The sequence below is a fragment of the Harmonia axyridis genome, chromosome 7 (assembly GCF_914767665.1).
Source record: "Harmonia axyridis chromosome 7, icHarAxyr1.1, whole genome shotgun sequence".
In the NCBI taxonomy this organism is placed as follows: Eukaryota; Metazoa; Arthropoda; class Insecta; order Coleoptera; family Coccinellidae; genus Harmonia; species Harmonia axyridis.
In genome coordinates, this window is record NC_059507.1 from 1948155 (window position 1) to 1968224 (window position 20070).

Here is a 20070-nt window from a genome sequence, read left to right on the forward strand (position 1 = left end):
AAATAAATATATTTCATTCAATTTAATAGACATACATAACGATATAGTAAAATTGTGGACTTGAAAATATATCACAATCCGGCAGCGTAATCTAACCATGTTGGGGACATGTAAAAATTGCGTATACTCCCTCTATCTAAGTTTTTTCCATAAATTCCCGATTTCAAACTAAAAAAAATACTTAGAAATGAAATAAATGTTAGGGGATATGTTCTAAATAACTTCAAACAATACGAAATCGGGAATTGACGAAATTAGGTGTTTAGATTACAATTTTGAGTATTCAGGACGAACGTCGCGTATTAACCTAACAATGTACAAAAAACACATGAACATATACTTTTTTGTGTACGTTATATTAAATTCCACACATAATCATTTAAATACGCTTTAATAGTGTATTAAATAACTGATATACTTGTATGACATCCATTAAAATTCGTTATTCCTATAAATAAGATCTTATAAGATTTTTTTTTATCTTATTGTTTTTCCTGCCGGTGCATCTATCATCTTTTATTAGAAATAAAAAGGCTGAAGACAACACACGCGTTATAAAATTGTTTTGACACAACTCGCGCAAAAATAAAACTAGTTCTATATGAGAAAAAGTTATTGCAATTTTCGTTCTGCCAGAAATTCAAACACGCCAATAAAACTTGATTAGAGGTTTTTTCATGAAACAAATGGAAAATGAAAAAGTTTCGTTGGATAAAAAGTTTCGAAACAACTGTAGGAAGATACCTACTGAAGACTGCAATTTTAAACACGTGCATCTGATGTTCAACTCTTACGTTTTTTACAGAAAAAAACAACCAGCAAAGCGTCATAAGAAATCTAGTACCAAAAAATACCAATAATGTTTGTAGTTCTAAAAGTAACAAATTTCGAAAGATCTTCAAATTGACTGGCAATCAAACATCCAAAACTCCCAAAAAGAATAATAATATTGAAACTTCCACAGCTCTTCAAAACACTCCAACATCTCACAAAAAAATGTCGTTCCAATTTTCCCAATCAACTCACCCTTTCTGCCCTAGATCAGAAGTACCTCACAAAAGTCACCTGATGAATCCACACACAACTTCCTGACGAAACGTCCTTCCTTCCTGCCTGTCAGCTGCTACCACGTTTTCGCGTAAAAGTAAGAGCTGATGGTGAATGATCCTGCACACGATCTACCAACCGCAAAAGCCGCAAGTCAACTGAACGCGTTTCGTCGAGAAGCGTGGCCGTAATCTACACGCAGGACCATAACACACAGCAGGAGGACCGAGAGAAGAAGGATGCAAAAGCTTCAACGCGCATTTCGAGCGACGCCGTGCACCCCCTCCGACGTCGTTAAACTCCATACGATACAGGTATCTAGCTGATATAATTCAATTAGCCCCGACTTGACAATCCAATCCCACCTCCAGTGAACACCAATCCCTTGTTTTTAATTATTTCTGAGCGGGATTCTCTTCACAGTTAGTTTTCGAGCTGGATTATCGAGCATATTTGATTGGTTTTGGAACACCGCTTGTATATGGACAGAAAACGTCACGTAAGGAAAAAGCGTTATGTCCTCTCCAAGAGTCCTTTCCTCGTTTCTCCTCTTGGCAGCAAGAAGAGGTTTCATCTATACCTTGATTCTGTGGTAAGTTGCCGCTGCAGTATTTGCAATACACGGCAGTACCTATTGAGGATATAGCCCTTCACTAAATAACTCCCAGGCCTAACCAGAACCAACACTTCCTTCTCAACATAGTCATCTGCAAGAGTGATACATGTAAAGGGTGTTTTTTTTAGAGCTATAGAACTTTAAATTGCAATAAAACAACGATGGATTATTCGATTGACATGAATTTCATTTATCCGCAAGATAATTTTGTGGCATTACATTTTAAATATGATTTCTGGCATATGACCGCCACGCCACGGCTGGCTCGGATGTAGGCCAATCTGGACGTCCAATTTTCGATGACTTTTTCCAACATTTGTCGCCGTATATCGGCAATAACACGGCGAATGTTGTCTTCCAAATGGTCAAGGGTTTGTGGCTTATCCGCATAGACCAATGACTTCACATAGCCCCACAGAAAGTAGTCTAGCTGTGTTAAATCACAAGATCTTGGAGGTCAATTCACAGGTCCAAAACGTGAAATTAGGCGGTCACCATACGTGTCTTTCAATAAGTCAATTGTGGCACAAGCTGTGTGACACGTTGCGCCGTCTTGTTGGAACCACAGCTCCTGGACATCATGGTTGTTCAATTCAGGAATGAAAAAGTTAGTAATCATGGCTCTATACCGATCACCATTGACTGTAACGTTTTGGCCATCATCGTTTTTGAAGAAGTACGGACCAATGATTCCACCAGCCCATAAAGCGCACCAAACAGTCAGTTTTTCTGGATGTAACGGTGTTTCGACATACACTTGAGGATTAGCTTCACTCCAAATGCGGCAGTTCTGTTTGTTGACGTAGCCATTCAACCAGAAGTGCGCTTCATCGCTAAACAAAATAAAATGGACGTAGTGCGCGATACGTATTATGCACAGAACCATTATTTTCGAAATAAAATTGCACTATTTGCAAGCTTTGTTCAGGCGTGAGTCTATTCATGATGAATTGCCAAACCAAACTAAGAATAAATCACTGATATAATTCAATTAGCCCCGACTTGACAATCCAATCCCACCTCCAGTGAACACCAATCCCTTGTTTTTAATTATTTCTGAGCGGGATGCTCTTCACAGTTAGTTTTCGAGCTGGATTATCGGGCATATTTAATTGGTTTTGGAACACCGCTCGTGGTATGGGTATTTGGGCAGAAAAATTCACGTAAGGAAAAAGCGTTATGCCCACTCCAAGGGTCCTTCCCTCTTTTTCTTTTTTGTAGCAAGTCAGTTATATGGCTTCTATTCGAAATTTTATTTATACCTTGATTCTGTGGTAACTTTCGCTGCAGTATTTGCAATACGTACAGAACTACAGCAGAACCTATTGGGGATATAGCCCTTCAATCAATAAGTCCCAGGCTCAACCAGTACAAACGCTTACTTCTCAACATAGTCACCTTCACCGAGATAATGGCTGTTTATGTATGCGCCCAGGAGTGTCTCAAAATGAACCTCAAGGGGGCGCATATCTACATCACCACGGACAACCAAACCACGCTGAGATCCCTGGAATCGTGTTGCCAGTGGTCTCTGCTGACTTGGTAGAGCCGTTACACCATAAAGCAACTGGCCAGAGGAAATAAGGTGACTCTACTATGGGTACCAGGGCACTGTGGGGTTGTAGGAAATGAAAGAGCTGATGAGCTTGCAAAAGGTGCATCAAGGTTAACACCTGCTGGACCTGAGCCTTACTGTGGGATAGGAAAAGACCAATATAAAGCTGCGGTCCAGCTATGGGAGTTGAACAGCAGGACAATCCACTGGACTAACACTCCTAGACTTGTTCAGACAAAAAAATTCGTGAAGATTTCACCTACCTACACCAAAAAGCTCCTGAAGCTGTCACGAGCAGAGCTTCGGGTGATGGTGGGACTCCTGACGGGGCAAACATCATTTGTACCGTATGGGAAAGTCAGCAGACGAGATTTTCAGGCTCTGTGGATCGGAAGTAGAAACGGCTGAACACTTGATATGCAAGTGTCCAGAGCTGGCTGGCCTAAGAACCATTCACATGGGCAAGTCGGTCCTGGATACCAGAGAGGTACCGGCCAAGGCCCCTGGGGAGGTTGTCAATTTTATTAACGTCGTTGACGACCTCCCTGGGTTTCTATGAATGAGTAGGGTAGTGAACAAAAGATCTGCATGGTCGCAGTTCCCGGAAGGCTTACCGAAGCAAAACGACCCCAGTTTGAAGTAATAATAATAATTGTGGGGAAACGTCACGTAGGGAAAAAGCGTTATGTCCTCGTCGAGGCTCCTTCCATCTCCATTCTCTTTTTGACAGCAAGTCAGTTGTATAGCCTCAATTCGAGGTTTCATTTATACCTTGATTCTGTGGTAACTTTTAACTGCAGTACCTACTAAGGATATAGCCCTGCACTCAATAAGTCCCAGATCCAACCAATACAAACACCTTATTCTCAACATAGTCACCTTCAAGAGTGATGAAGGGTGTTTTTTTTTCGAGGTATATAACTTTAAGTTGGCATTACTGTTCAAAATGGCGACCGATTTAACAGCTGTCAAGTGATTTATTCTCAGTTTGGTTTGGCAATTCATCATGAATAGACTCACGCCTGAACAACGCTTGCAAGTAGTGCAATTTTATTTCGAAAATAATGGTTCTGTACGGAATACGTATCGCGCACTACGTCCATTTTATTTTCTTTAGCGATGAAGCGCACTTCTGGTTCAATGGCTACGTCAACAAACAAAACTGCCGCATTTAGAGTGAATCTAATCCTCAAGTGTATGTCGAAACACCGTTACATCCAGAAAAACTGACTGTTTGGTGCGCTTTATGCGGTGGTGGAATCATTCGTCCGTACTTATTCAAAAACGATGATGGCCAGAACGTTACAGTCAATGGTGATCGGTATAGAGCCATGATAACTAACTTTTTCATTCCTGAATTGGTTCCAAAAAGATGGCGCAACATGTCACACAGCTAGTGCCACAATCGATTTGTTGAAAGACACGTTTGGTGACCGCCTAATCTCACGTTTTGGACCCGTGAATTGGCCTCCAAGATCTTGTGATTTAACACCGGTAGACTATTTTCTGTGGGGCTATTTAAAGTCATTGGTCTATGCAGATAAGCCACAAATCCTTGACCATTTGAAAGACAACATTCGCCGTGTTATTGCCGATATACGGCCACAAATGTTGGAAAAAGTCATCGAAAATTGGACGTCCAGATTGGACTACATCCGAGCCAGCCGTGGCGGTCATATGCCAGAAATCATACTTAAAATGTAATGCCACAAGATTATCTTGCGGATTAATAAAATTCATGTCAATCGAATAATCCATCGTTGTTTTATTGCAATTTAAAGTTCTATAGCTCTAAAAAAAAACACCCTTTAGTTCTTGGTAACTGAAAATCCTCCATAAAATCTAACAATCAATTTCGATAAAATAATTCATTCCAAAAATCAATGGAATCATATCAAACTGACTGACTCCTCGACTCCGAAATTCCGTTGGTATTCCTAAAACATTCATGCTGTCATTCTTTAAAGTAAAAGCTACGAATTTCGTACAATTCTCATGGAAAACCTGATTAAAGCTGATGTACCACTTCGAATAATGGAGAGAACGAAGGGTACAGACTTTGTTCAGTGAGGCTGGAGTGGTTTTTAAAACACATTTCGTGAAAGTAAGATAAAGGGACAATGCACTCATGCTAAGCTCCAAAGGATCCATTAAAGGTAGAAACGTTGCTAAGCTTTCAGACATTACAATAATACATGAAGATATTCAATTGCGACTGATTCAACACGACCAATCTAAGCGAAGGGAAGAAAGTTGTTTTCCAATATTTTTTTTTTATTTGTATTTTGGGAGTTTTTCTTATTTTCATCAGGATATAGAGTGTTACCGAATAGTGCAAAAGTTAAAAGGGATTTTTTATGTAAACAGGAGCTTTCAGGCCTTTCCTTGAAAAGATACACGCTTCCAACCATGAAAAAAAGAATTATTTTTATTTTTTCTTGAATTTGAGTTGAAGGAATTTTATTTTGTGGACATGTTTCGCCAACGAAAAGGCTACCTATGAATATTTTTTCTTTGTATTCTTCGAATGAGAAAATATGAAAACCCTATAGCATTTTCCACCAGAACTTTTCAACGAAACAAAATTTATAAATTTAAGAAAATGTGTTGACAACAACGATTCCTTGCAAAAATTTTATAACTCATATTTACCGTATTTAAAAAAAATAATAATCTAATATACAGGGTGAATTACTTTCGAGTAATGTTGTCACCTTCATTTTTGTGAATGGAACACCCCCATTTTGTCTCAATTTTACGATTACTCTAGCTGAGCTGATTCCAAAAATGTATCACATGTTGATTCCAATTGGTACAGGGTGGACAAAAATACAATAGTTCTGTGGGTGCTCATAAAGTAACGCGTAACATTCTTTATTAGTTAAATTAACAATATTATCAAAAATACTTATTGTCTAGCGACAATTGGTTTGAATGTAACACCCTATAGTTTGTTACATTTTTAGATTAATAAAAATGAGCTGTTTCCAAACATGTTTCGTACTTGTGGTCTAGCGGACAGAATATGAAAGAAATTATTTCTTATTTTTATACATTTTTATTAATTTAAAAATGTAACAAACTACAGGTTGTTACATTCAAATCAATTGCCGCTAAACAATAAGTATTTTTGATAATATTTTTAATTTAACTAATGTTACGCGTTACTTTATGAGCACACACAAAACTATTGTATTTTTGTCCACCTGTACCAATTGAAATCAACATGTGATACATTTTTGGAATCAGCTCAGCTAGAGTAATCCGAAAATTAAGACAAAATGGGGGTGTTCCATTTAAAAAAATGACGGTGACGTCATTACTCGAAAGTAATTCACCCTGTATATTAGATTATTATTTTAAAATACGGTAAATTAAAATAAAAAATCGACGTGTTTCAGGATTATTTCTTAAAATGGTCTGTTTAGCTAAAAATGAATTTGTTCCATACTTTACGGACACAGTGTATAAATCAATAATCCATCGGGTATTCAAGGGAAAATACGAAGATCTGCACAACGCCTATATGTATATGTATAATATAGTTAACTCCCATTAGTCGGTCGTTGAATTAGGAGCTTCATGAGCTAATTGAAATTCAGTGTTGCAATATAATCTCCATTAGCTATTAAGACGCCATGGCATATCCAGTAATTGGTGTTTTATAGCTATGACCTGACCTAGGACGAAACAATCCAAAACCAAATAGATCCAAATCAATATATTCAGCCAATAGTACACAATACACAGGGTTGTCTGAATGAGATACTTAAGATAAGCTTGTGTGGTCTAGTATGGTTTACGTTTACATTAACCAAAAACATAGATAGTTTTTGTTCTTAGAGGCGTAATCGATACACTACATTTAAAAGGGTGTTTTTTTTAGAGCTATGGAACTTTAAATTGCAATAAAACCACGATGGATTATTCGATTGACATGAATTTTATTTATCCGCATGATAATCTTGTGGCATTACATTTTAAATATGATTTATGGCATATGACCGCCACGGCTGGCTCGGATGTAGTCCAATCTGGACGTCCAATTTTCGATGACTTTTTCCAACATTTGTGGCCGTATATCGGCAATAACACGGCGAATGTTGTCTTCCAAATGGTCAAGGGTTTGTGGCTTATCCGCATAGACCAATGACTTTACATAGCCCCACAGAAAGTCGTCTAGCGGTGTTAAATCACAAGATCTTGGAGTCCAATTCACAGGTCCAAAACGTGAAATTAGGCGCTCACCAAACGTGTCTTTCAATAAATGGATTGTGGCACGAGCTGTGTGACATGTTGCGCCGTCTTGTTGGAACCACAGCTCCTGGACATCATGGTTGTTCAATTCAGGAATGAAAAAGTTAGTAATCATGGCTCTATACCGATCACCATTGACGGTAACGTTCTAGCCATCATCGTTTTTGAAGAAGTACGGACCAATGATTCCACCAGCCCATAAAGCGCACCAAACAGTCAGTTTTTCTGGATGTAACGGTGTTTCGACATACACTTGAGGATTAGATTCACTCCAAATGCCGCAGTTTTGTTTGTTGGCGTAGGCATTCAACCAGAAGTGCGCTTCATCGCTAAACAAAATAAAATGGACGTAATGCGCGATACGTATTCCGCACAGAACCATTATTTTCAAAATAAATTTGCACTATTTGCAAGCGTTGTTCAGGCGTGAGTCTATTCATGATGAATTGTCAAACTAAACTGAGAATAAATCACTTGACACCTGTTAAATCGGTCGCCATCTTGAACAGTAATGCCAACTTAAAGTTATATACCTCGAAAAAAAACACCCGTTACTATTGTATAGAAAAATGAAACTCTCAGATTTTGAAGAAATTAATAACAATTAGAATCTGGTACGCTTGGTTCGTTCAACTCAGGGGATTTTTCATAATATATTTTGGATTTCATGACATGCCTAACTTCCATCTGCAATAACTTCCACATTTCTTTCAATCCGTCTCATTAATATAATCAGATGAACACTGAATTCCCATTATAAGATAATCGTGTGTATTCAAACCACAGAAATATCAAGATTTTAGATGGCGGAGCCATTCACTTAAGATACCAACCCTCTTAATGTCTCCAAGGAAAAGCATCCCATAAGAAAACACACTTTTTCACTTTTAATTAATCCAATGCTACTTTATCCCACGATAGTCCAGGCAATGTCATATAGTGAATCTTAATTTTGCCAGTTCTGGCCCAACAAATTTATTATAGTTAATTAAATTTTAATTTCGCTTTGTTGTGTTGCCTGCAGGCTTCCCGACTAGAGAGAGGCCATTACGGAAGCGCTTTATTATCAAGGTTGGTAACACTGGACTCGGCGTCTTAAATGTGAACGAAATTAATTAGACCTACCGGAAAATAGAATTACTCTTCATCTTCGAGGTTTCAGTTATGACTTATTTGGAAGCGAAAACATTTCTGCAGATTGCTTTGAGATCTAAGGTGAGTTTCTCTGTGATTATCTTAGGGAATAGTAGATAACGATATAATGTAACATAATGTTGCAATATGAAAATAATTATCTGAGTAATTCAAGTGTTCGGACTGGTTATTTCTTTATACACGAAAAATTTGAACTCGATCGAAGCTTCAATCAATAAAGTATCAAGGGTATTTCTCTTCCTATAATTATAACGGGTGTTTTTTTTCGAGGTATATAACTTTAAGTTGGCATTATTCGTTCGAGATGTTCGAGATAGCGACCGATTTAACAACTGCCAAGTGAAAACTGAAAGTAAACCACTCTCATTATCGCTTATTCTATTATTTGCATTTATCAAATATAATAAAACAATATACACGAATTGGCGAATGCGCAGGTATAATGTTTATAGTAAATAAACATTATATTATTATTATAAAACATAGTTCTCCCTAAAGACTTCCAAAATATAAAATTTCAGAATAAGTTTGTAGGCATATTATGACGGGTGTTTTTTTTTCGAGGTATATAACTTTAAGATGTCATTACTGTTCAAGATGGCGACCGATTTAACAGCTGTCAAGTGTGAGTGAACTATATCTCCTGAATTATTCTTCACAGACTCCACAAATAAAAACAAGGTGCGATCTAAAACATACTGAGGATTCAAGGGCGTAGCTTGCGTCCAGAAGATGTTGCAGCCTAGGGGATATTATAAATTTGTTCCTCAAAAATTTCAAATTTTTATCTATACTTTCTGAAATAATGTACACCTCACAGTTTCGAAGAAATTCTAACTCGAAATTATGGAAAAAATTGAATTTCCATCAAAAATCGTTATATCTCCTGAAATATCCGTCACAGACCCCTCAAATAAAAATGTTTCCTAAACATCAAGTTCCGATCTAAAACATACTGAGATTTCAAGTGCGTAGCTTACGTCCAGGACAAGTTGCAGCCTAGGAAATATTATATTTTTTTTCTTCAATATCAGATAAGGATGGGAATACCGGTTACTCACCAGTCGCGTTACATTCGCGACCGCTCCAAAATACCGCGATTTTGTAACTGTGGTTACAGGTAAAAAAACCGTAGGCGATTGCAACTAAGTTGAGTACCAGCGACGGAGGAACGAAGGAAACGAGACCGTTGGTATACCTAGACTATTTGTGGACTGTCCTGTTGAATAATAATTCATTGTTCATTGAGTTTCTACGTAATTTTAGAAGAACGTATGCAAGCATAACAAAATCATAAAACTATAAAAATGTTTTGGTGGCTCAGAATAACAACAAAGGTTAAAATCTCCGAAGGGCACCTCATTAAAAACAGATGGTGTAAACTCCAGTGGAAATATACCATTATCGGGTAATCTAGGTATTACGTGAAAGAAATTATATCTGGAATTTCATTGGCAAGTTGAATATTACAAATTGATAGAAACTCATTTCACATATAGTAATATCTAGAATCGATTTTTTGTTTACCGTTATTTTACAGAGAATTTTTAAGTATATTTGCATTTCCGATTGAGAATAAGGTTCAATTGTTGAAAGTAATCTCGGACTAACTAATTTACATTTGCTACAACCAATTTTTATCGAAGAAATAATCAAAAAATATTTAAAAAAAAACATCGAAAATATTGAAATCATTAATCGAATTGTTTAGTTCTAATTCTGGAAAATACTATGGAAATCAAATATATTCCATTAGGCACTGAAAACACAATGGCAAAAACGATTTTTACGAAGTTACAGGAAGGTGAAGTAATTTCTCCTCGTTGAACATGGCAAATGAATGAAAAAAAATTAAAAGCACTGACAGCAGGAGTTTTTGGGAGATCATAAATGAATTTAGTTTTGTAAAAGGCACTGGCGTACTATTTTTTTTTTCGATGTTATTATTCGAAGTCCGGTGCCGGTACGCCGTAACTATCGTTACTTTGGAACCGGTTACTTTACGTTTGTGGAACGCGCGACTACGTTACTCAAAAATACCGTTCCAAAATCGCGGTATTGAAATACCGTCCCATCCCTAATATCAGATTTTTACCTATAATTTCTGAAATAACGTACCGAGCATCATCAGCATCCCTCATCCCAAACATCAACATCATACGCATGGTCGGAAACCGGTAATTCCCTTAAAACTACAGAATCTGTTTGGCTGAAAACGTATCGGATAGAAGGAGCCTGCTCAGGCAATACCATGGGACGGCAAAGGGAAGGCTACATAAGCGAAAAGTAACATCCATTACCTTAATGCACTGTTCAAGTCCCTCACGAGCCTGATTAATATTGCATTTCCTAGTGTTGGGGCACTCGAAGGCGGTGGCTGCGTCCATCTACCCCCAGGGATTGGCCCACTTACCGCTCTTTTCTCTGTCAGCCAGTGTGAGCCGATGTCTGACGTTTGCGGGGTGCTCCTTCAAATTTCACGTTAAGACTTATTCGATGTCCGACAGATGACGGACGAAGGAATATTCAAGTTCCAGGCTTTTTCGTCCATTCTGCATAAATAAACTAGGGTCCTCCAAGGACTCATACCTAAAAGAGTTTCTCTAGTTTTAGTATCGTAATGAGTTCATTACAGTTCTAAAAACAGTGCTGTAATGAACTCATTATGAACTCATTACAGCATCGTTTTCAGTCATATTTTTCATTTTGTGGTTGTCTACACTGACTTCCAATCCAATTCAGTTCTCCTGTCAGTGTTCGGAATCCAAACAAACAAATTGTCATTCAAATTAGTATGTTGTCGTTGAAGAAATTGGCTTATTTTCATAAATAAGATTATTTAAGAAACGATTTTACGATTAATTGATAGACAGAAGGCACGATATTAATGCCAGTAAGTTCGAACTTGAAGTTTAACTAATAAACACGGCTTTTTACAAAATCTGGGGAATGATACAGGATTCAAACTTACTGGTATTAACCTCGTTCCTTCTGTCTATCAATTCATACTGAAATCGTTCCTCAAATACTCTCATTTATGGAAATAAGCCAATTCCTTCAACGACACCGTACTAATTTGAATGACAATTTATTTGTTTGGATTCCAAACACTGACAGGAGAACCAAAAATGGCGGTGTGTGACGTCACACTAATAGAGCGTATTGTCAATGTATTATAATTTGGATTTACTGAAATGATTTGCGATATTATTCGCAATTTCTCTTAATTCTGCTGGTGTTAAATCGATTTTGTCAGACAGAATTCAACTTAATGCGTAATTATAAATTATTCAAAAATTCGGAACGTACGATTCAAATTCAAATTCCGTGATGTGTCGATTTTAGTAACAGTCACACCAACTGCCAAGATACAATACAAAAGTCACTAGGATGTATAATTTGAATTTTTCATTGAATTTTGACAACATTCCACAAAACTTGACTGATATAGAGAAAATATCGTCTTATACTCGTTGCAGAAGGAAATTCCAACACTCATGCATTCGTGTTGGAGCCCATTCTGCAACTGGTTTTAGAATACTATTTTCTCATTTCGCTAAAAGCAATTTTTCGATATGATGTGTGTTTTCTTTCGATGTATATAACTTTAAATTGGCATTACTGTTCAAGATGGCGACCGATTTAACAGCTGTCAAGTGATTCATTCTCAGTTTGGTTTGGCAATTCATCATGAATAGACTCACGCCTGAACAACGCTTGCAAATAGTGCAATTTCATTTCGAAAATAATGGTTCTGTGCGGAATACGTATCGCGCACTACGTCCATTACCGATGCAGCGCACTTCTGGTTGAATGGCTACGTCAACAAACAAAACTGCCGCATTTGGAGTGAAGCTAATCCTCAAGTGTATGTCGAAACACCGTTACATTCAGAAAAACTGACTGTTTGGTGCGCTTTATGGGCTGGTGGAATCATTGGTCCGTACTTCTACAAAAACGATGATGGCCGGAATGTTACAGTCAATGGTGATCGGTATAGAGCCATGATTACTAACTTTTTCATTCCTGAATTGAACAACCTGTGGTTCCAGGAGCTGTGGTTCCAACAAGACGGCGCAACATGTCACACAGCTCGTGCCAAAATCGATTTATTAAAAGACACGTTTGGTTTTGGTGAATTGGCCTCCAAGATTTTGTGTTTTAACACCGCTAGACTACTTTCTGTGGGGCTATGTAAAGTCATTGGTCTATGCGGATAAGCCACAAACCCTTGACCATTTGGAAGACAACATTCGCCGTGTTATTGCCGATATACGGCCACAAATGTTGGAAAAAGTCATCAAAAATTGGACGTCCAGATTGGACTACATCCGAGCCAGCCGTGGCGGTCATATGCCAGAAATCATATTTAAAATGTAATGCCACAAGATTATCTTGCAGATAAATAAACTTCATGTCAATCGAATAATCCATCGTTGTTTTATTGCAATTTAAAGTTCTATAGCTCTAAAAAAAACACTAATGTTCCATTAAAAAAAAAAATGACGGTGACGTCATTACTCGAAAGTAATTCACCATGTATATCAGATTATTATTTTAAAATACAGTAAATTAAAATAAAAAAATCGACGTGTTTCAGGATTATTTCCTAAAATGGTGTGTTTAGCTAAAAATGAATTTGTTCCATACTTTACGGACACAGCGTATACCGTTGAATATTCTCGAAAACTCGATCTGAGACCACTCACCAAAAATTCCATTCATCATCAAACGAACCAACACTCCCGGAGTCAGCCTGTACCGCATACGTAAATAATAAGTTACCCTAAAGGGTCGAAACCCATCTCCTCAACGCCTTCAAATTCTACTGAAGCGACGTGACAGTTCTTTGCCCGCTCTTCAGTTCAACTCCTAACATCTTAAATTTTAAAACCTATCTGCAAATTGCCCCTTCGGTTCCAAAAGTGTACTTATAAATTTTTGAACGTTTCGTGTTTTATGCCATATGTAACTATGAGACCGAAAGGCGTCGGATGCATGTTTTAAAAGATTTAGGGAATGGTGTCCCTTCCAATTCGATTCATTGATGGAGCAGACGCCAAGATGAGGTCCGAATGGAAGTGGACAATGATAAAGTTGTTCGTCATGATCAGGCGAAAACGGATTATTACTTATTCAGTTTGGTCGAATAACGAACTTGAAAATTCGAAGATCCTATTGGCATCTGTTCGCCAACATAATCTGTAAATAACAAAGCTGGAAATCGAATTTGAAGATGGATACCTATACTGTAATTTTCGAAATTTAGGCCGAGAATGATCTCAAACAATAAGGTTCAACACATTCATGACTTCTTCGTGGTCAAATTCAAGAATGTCATTCAATATTTCAGTGACCACATTTTCGAAACACATTCCAAATTTCTAGGCATTCAAAAACTGGAATAAAGATATGCAAACCTAGGTATAATAGCAGATAGTTATAAAATCAATCAAATGAGAAAGTAGAATATCTTTAGATGGATTAACTTAATACTGCATTTTAACTTGACTCATCTTCTAAATATGTGTGATATCTAAAATTTATAAACTATTTCATAAATTCCAAAGTACTAATTTCAATTGTTTGGCGAATTATCGACGTGAAAAATTTCTAGAGATCCTAAAACAATAATAACAAGCCTACAATACATCTTCTCAGATGATTATAAAATCAATCAAAGCTACAGTTACTGAGAAAGTTGAATATCTTGCTTTTTCCCATTATTGAAATTTTCTACGTTAAAATCAGAATTTTTGAAGAAACTGTTTTTCTTGAATGAATTTACTACCTATTATAATTGTTCAGAGTACTCACCCATGAGTTAATTCCTTGATGTGAAAGAGTTTTTCGTCATAATAAACTTCGATTCATTTCGATTCCCTCTTTTCCTAGAACTTCATTGCCTTTTATTTTTATCATCACTGGTTAGCAATTGACTGATAAGACATCATAAATCTATAACAGAGAACATATCATCAACATCATTTGATAAAATAAATCATAGTATCAAATACAATTCGTCTAAAAATGTTCATGAAATAGCCTGAAAATAACTATCTGATTGCTTCACGTGAATCTGGTATTTTTGCAAGTCAGTCTCATAGACTACTTCAATAATTATTCAGTTCACAAGAAATCATCGATTGGAAGGCGAGGATCAGAAATGTCTTCAATCTATGATCACGAACGTGGAAAACATTCTGAACTATGGTTGAATTTCTGTGCTCTGTCATCGAATGACAAGATTATGAAATTGAAGTAAAGAATTATGTTTTCAGAAACCGAATTACTAGATCGCAATCGATTTAAACGAAATATCTGGAATGACTAGTTTGTCCAAGACATCTTGAAAATGATGAAGATTCGACTGGGGACTTTTTCAATAGCATGTGAACAGAAATTCTCCAAATAAGGTCAATTTCACAATTTTGGGCAATTCCAGACTTCATTAAAAAGGTGAAACATAGAGATCTGCTTTTTGCCATGACTGAAATTATCCACATTATATTTAGAATTTGGAAGAAATTGTTTTCCTTGAACGTACTTACTGGTATCTATAATTATTTTTCCCTGTACTCACCGAAGGATTTATTCCTCTATGCTGAAAAGCTTTTCGTCATTATAAACCTCGATTCATTTTTTTCCTAGATCATTGTTGTCTTCCATTTTCATCATAACTGTTAGCAACTGAACGATGAGACATTATAAATCTATAACAGAGAACATATTTGAAAATATGAACACTATTTGATAAAATTAATCTCAACAAATGAATTTTTTATGAAAACTGAGCATAAAATACCTTAAAAATAACTATCTTAAAAAAATTGATTGATCCACCTGAATCTCGTATTTCTGCCTACCTATAATAATTGATTTGTTCACTCACCGATGGGTTCAATCCTCAATGTGGAAGAGCTCCTCGTCATTATTTTTTCCTAGAACTTCGTTTTCTTTCATATTTTCATCATCACTGTTAGCAATTGACCGATTAGACATAATAAATCTATAACAGAGAACATATTCAGTATCATCAACATCGTTTGATAAAATAAATCATAGTATCAATTGTATTATATAAAAAATGTGCAAAAAATACCTTAAAAATAACTTTCTGGAGCAAAATTGATCGATTCAACTGAATCTCGTATTTTTGCAAGTCAGTCTCATAGACTACTTCAATAATTATTCAGTTCCCCAACAATCATCGATTGATAGGCGGGGTTTTGGAATTTCTTCAATCTGTGATCAACAGCATGGAAAATCATTCAAAAGTGTAGGTGAATTTCTGTGCTATGTCATCGGATGATACGCTCATCAAATTAGAGTATGAAGCTGTGTTTTCAGAAACTGAATTGCTATTGACTGATATTCCTTACCATTGAATTGCTATATCGCAATTACAGATTTCATGAAAAAAAATTGAAACAAAGAGATTTACTTTTTTCCATGACAAAATTATTAACGTTATAGTTAGAATTTGGAAGAAACTATTTCTTTGAACGAACTTAGTACTACCTATAATTAATAATTATTCGGAGTACTCACCGAAGGAGTTATTCATTGAATGTGAAAAGCGTTTCATAATTATAAACTTCGATTCATTTTTACCTATAACTTCGTTGTCTTCTATTTTCATCATAACTGTTAGCAATTGACCGATGAGATAATATCATAAATCTATATCAGAGAATATATTCAATTATCAACACCATTTGATAAAATTAATGCCAAAGTCAAATGTAACTTGTATGAAAAATGAGCATAAAATACCCTAAAAATAACTATCGGGAAAAAAATTAATTGATTTACCTGAATCTCGTATTTTTGCCTTCCTATAATAATTATTTTGTTCACTCACCGATGGTTCAATCCTCAATGTGGAAGAGCTCCTCGTCATTATTTTTTCCTAGAACTTCGTTTTCTTCCATATTTTCATCATCACTGTTAGCAATTGACCGATTAGACATCATAAATCTATAATAAAGAACATATTCAGTATCATCAACATCGTTTGATATAATAAATCATAATATCAAACGTAACTTGTATGAAAAATGTGCAAAAAATACCTTAAAAATAACTTTCTGGAGAAAAATTAATCGATTCAAGTGAATCTCGTATTTTTGCAAGTCAGAGTTATAGACTACTTCAATAATTATTCATTTCACCAACAATCATCGATTGGTAGGCGGGGTTTTGGAATTTCTTCAATCTGTGATCAAGAGCATGGAAAATCATTCAAAACTGTAGGTGAATTTCTGTGCTATGTCATCGAATGATACTCTTATCAAATTGAAGTATGAAATTATGTTTTTCGGCAACCGTCCAGGAAGTGCTCACTTTCCGGACGCTTTTTCTCTGAGAAAGTAACATTTCCCGGCCTAGTCCGGAAAGTACGTACTTCCCGGACTAGGCCGGAAAAGAATCATAGAATCCATAGCAACCGAGATAACGGCTGACAGTTCATATGAAATTAGTTGTCAAAAATTTGCATGTTTTTTTATAGCAATCGCAATAAAATATGGAAAGCAGCAGCGATAGTGTTATTTTACATGGTTGCCGAAAAAATATTGTACGCAACACGCCCGAAAATGGTTTTTTTGGACTCACAGACTTCCAGGACTCGCTTACGCTCGTCCTGGAATTTTGTCTATTCGTCCAAAAAAACCCTAGTTTCCGGACTTGTTACGTAAATTACTATTTCAGAAATCGAATTGCTATATCGCTAGTCAACAATTGTATTCTTCGATATGCAGCTCAGGAAGTTTCATTCTAGATCAACTTTTTTTTTTACCGATGTCAAAGGCCCATTTAATCAAATAATGAATCGAACAATTAATGTTTCTGACCTTACGTCAGTAGTTTTCTCATCGAAATCAATGTATCACAATATATTGATGGAGAATTTTCTCGCAAGCACTTCATTCACGAAAATGATTTCTTATCAACAACATGAAAATATGAATTCTAATCCAATCTCGTTCAGATCCTCATCAGAAGATGGAAAACAGCCAAAGTTACAGCCTCCTAAATCCAGAGCAGGAACTCGGAAATGCTTATTCCTTCCGTGACCATTAACAAAATTGTGCTTTTCCAAAGAATCAATTTGTAATGCTGCCTCACCGCAGTCGCAGCCAGGGATTCTATTACCCAGATTAAATCTTAAAGGATATATAGATTCATGCAGGTTGTCTCGGGGATTCTTCCACAAGGAATATATAAATTATTACATGGTCGTAATAGATCCGTTCATTTTTAATTAGGATGCATTTCAATTACTGCAATGTTACAGCTTCCTGGGGATTATACTCCACTTACATTCGCTGTTGGGAAAGCTTTCAGACGATGAAATTCATTTCGGTAAGTACTTTGCTTCTGTTTTTGTGTATTTTTTGAAGACATGTACTTTCTACAATTGAGTGTCATCTTTGGGGAATCGATGGGGATGAATTTCTATTGGTTGGTGGGTAGATGGATGAAAATATAGTCTGAGCTCGTTTCCCAAACGCAGCGACTCACGAATGACAACTAGTGACATTAGTGACAACAAATTCGACAATTCCTCATTCCTCATTTGAGTTTCTTTCTCGATTACTCATAAAGTTTTCATTTCAGGTTTGCTTAAGTAACCCCCACTATTTTTGTACAAAGAATCGGCTGGAATAATAAAAAATATAGGTTCTAATTTGTAAATCTTGAGTTTTGATGAATTTGAGTTGTCCAAGTTCATAATCTTCTTATAAACACCCTGTACATTTCTGGTTCAAACCGCAAACAGTCTTATAATACTACGTTTTTGCAAAATCGATAAAGAAACACATTTTTTCGAAAAACGATTTTTCTGACAAAATTTTGAAAAAAATGTGGCCAATTTTTTTTATAAGAATCCCAGTAACTCATGAACCATCGAGTTTTAACCCAAGTTATGGCATATACACTGTGTCCGTAAAGTATGGAACAAATTCATTTTCAGCTAAACAGACCATTTTAAGAAATAATCCTGAAACAAGTCGATTTTTTATTTTAATTTACCGTATTTTAAAATAATAATCTGAAATACAGGGTGAATTACATTCGATTGATGACGTCACCATCATTTTTTTAAATGGAACACCCCATTTTGTCTCAATTTTCCGATTACTCTAGCTGAGCTGATTCCAAAAATGTATCACATGTTGATTCCAATTGGTACAGGGTGGACAAAAATACAATAGTTTTGTGTATGCTCATGAAGTTACGCGTAACATTCTTTATTATTTAAATTAACAATATTATCAAAAATAATTATTGTCTAGCGGCAATTGGTTTGAATGTAGCAACCTGTAGTTTGTTACATTTTTAGATTAATAAAAATGAGCTGTTTCCAAACATGTTTGGTACTTTGGTCTAGCAGACACAAAATGAAAGAAATTATTTCTTATTTCATACATTTTTATTAATCTAAAAATGTAACAAACTACAGGGTGTTACATTCAAACCAATTGCCACTAGACAATAAGTATTTTTGATAATGTTGTTAATTCAACTAATAAAGAATGTTACGCGTTACCTTATAAGCACACACAAAACTATTGTATTTTAGTCCACCCTGTACCAATTGGAATCAACATGTGATACATTTTTGGAATAAGCTCAGCTAGAGTAATCGAAAAATTGAGACAAAATGGGTGTGTTCAATTAAAAAAAATGACGGTGACGTCATTACTCGAAAGTAATTCACCCTGTATATTAGATTATTATTTTAAAATACGGTGATTAAAATAAGAAATCGAGGTGTTTCAGGATTATTTCTTAAAATGGTCTGTTTAGCTAAAAATGAATTTGTTCCATACTTTGTGGACACTGTGTATACAAATTTCAATACGAATACTATACAAAATTCAGGATTCTTAAAAATGCTCCTTCGCCATTTTTACACTGGCTCATTCACCATTTTGTAACGCTTATAATTCACTCTTTTTCTAATGCAAATTGAATAGTCCCCTAATTTCAAATCTCACGAGTTGTATCATCCAATTGTATTACATTGAATTCATTGAAATTCAACACAGTAGTTCTACAAACTAAACTCTAAAGCATATCTTCCCAATTCTAACTTATTTATACAGTATACTTACCTGACGATCATCTAAGATTCCTGGGGTAAGACCACAAGCCCAAGATATTTCTTTCTTGGCTCAGTTCTCCACAGAAACGTTTCAATAATTCACCTAATTTGAAAGCCTCAGAGAACTCGAGATATAAAAGATACAAACAATGGAAACATTCTAAATGGGGTGTACGATGTACGGCAGTCAATAAAAAGAAATGGCTCTACTAACATATGTTGCCTCTGGGGCCCTGGAAACGCAATACCATAGATATGTAATGACCAGCATCCCGCTTTCATATATCTATTACAATATAATACCAGTACCTTTACCGCAGTATTTAT

General features: G+C 35.9%; 1 protein-coding gene across 1 annotated transcript in view; it reads right to left on the reverse strand.

Annotated features, from left to right (window-relative positions):
- The window catches only part of LOC123684395 (LIM domain only protein 3-like), a 197809-nt gene extending 196514 nt beyond the window's left edge, over positions 1-1295 (reverse strand). The window contains exon 1 of the mRNA XM_045623635.1: positions 1027-1295. The gene's annotated coding sequence lies outside the window, so the exon portion shown is untranslated. The remainder of the gene's footprint in view (positions 1-1026) is intronic.
- Positions 1296-20070: the final 18775 nt, after the last annotated feature.